The sequence below is a fragment of the Salvelinus fontinalis genome, chromosome 31 (genome assembly GCF_029448725.1).
Source record: "Salvelinus fontinalis isolate EN_2023a chromosome 31, ASM2944872v1, whole genome shotgun sequence".
In the NCBI taxonomy this organism is placed as follows: Eukaryota; Metazoa; Chordata; class Actinopteri; order Salmoniformes; family Salmonidae; genus Salvelinus; species Salvelinus fontinalis.
The window spans coordinates 10,422,533-10,423,897 of record NC_074695.1 but is presented as its reverse complement, the minus strand read 5'-3'; positions in this window follow the sequence as shown (position 1 = coordinate 10,423,897).

Here is a 1,365-nt window from a genome sequence, read left to right as displayed (position 1 = left end):
GAAGGGCCGGGTAGGACATCAGATGCACTCCTTTGGGTTGGATAAACGATTTAACTCTCTCCGTGGTCAACTGTTATGTCAATCAATTGGTCAATCTTTTTGCCATAAATAAATAGAGGCCCGATCTGAGTTGTTGCCAGACCTCTCCACGTCACCGTCAACTCCCCCGACCAGCCCCTATGACGCAAATTCGATTCTTCAGAATTTGATTACTGTTCTCCTAGCAGCAGGATATTATCCTGCTAGCATGATCGCGGATTTCTTTTCGACATAAGAGTCCCCTTGCAAAGAAACACTAAACTGGGAATATCAACAACAAAAAATTGCTTTGCACTACAGTGCAATAGAACTGTTTTTCACAGCACTGAAACCACCTTTGAAAAAATAAATGGATAATTTGAAATCTTAATTTTAATAGTGTATTATTTATACCAGCATTTCTTTTGAAAGTTTACACAAATACTGTTATGTTGAAAGCATTTGTGTAGGCTATATTTAAAGAAATACACTTTTAATGAAATACAAGTGTGTTAGTGGACATACTAAATAGAGTCTACAAAATTTAAATGGGTCTCTTGTGCTGAGCAACGGGTTTAATACAGAGTGCTGGTGGGTCCTTAAAGGCTCTGCATGGTCATTTACTGCGATGCAGCCTCCGCAGACGTCAGGGCTTTCATACTTCTTGTGCTTAGCGGAGCAGAGCTATTGTGAAGGAAGTTGTCATGGAAGTAAGTTTGTGTTTATACAGGATGTACTGCCACCACCTACCGTCAACTAATAATGTCAGTGCAGAGCTATACAGTCTTCCGAGCCCTCCGCATTGTTAAAACATGTGAGAGGCACACGGCGATGCAGTGTGAAGCTTGATTTGGCCTCTGCATGCATCGTGTCACACCTTCCATACGAAGCCTCCGAGCACATTTTCGGATCAAGCATAAATTGGCTTTAACTCCACCCACTCTGTGCACTGCAATGCAATACATGGAATATGGGATACTTATTGACTCCAGTCCCCCTCCAAAACAAACCATATTCGGTTAGAGACTCTACTGAGTATTTTCCACCCCCCTTTAGCTGAGACAGGTAGAAAAGTTTTCCCTCTACAACCCAATATTCTCAACATACCAATGTCAACATTATTTGTTCATTATTTGTCTTTAAAAAATATATATATATTTTATATTTGTTTTCAGAAATGACTTATTGAATTTTTATGTTGGCACAATAAAAGTGTCCATAGATTAAAATTAAATATTTTTTTGAATGAGTTATCCAGATTGCAATGCTTTCAAAATGCAGGCTATTATTTTTGAAGGTTTCTTCGTTACCATACGCAACTGACGTCATCGTTTGTGCTGCTGGCAG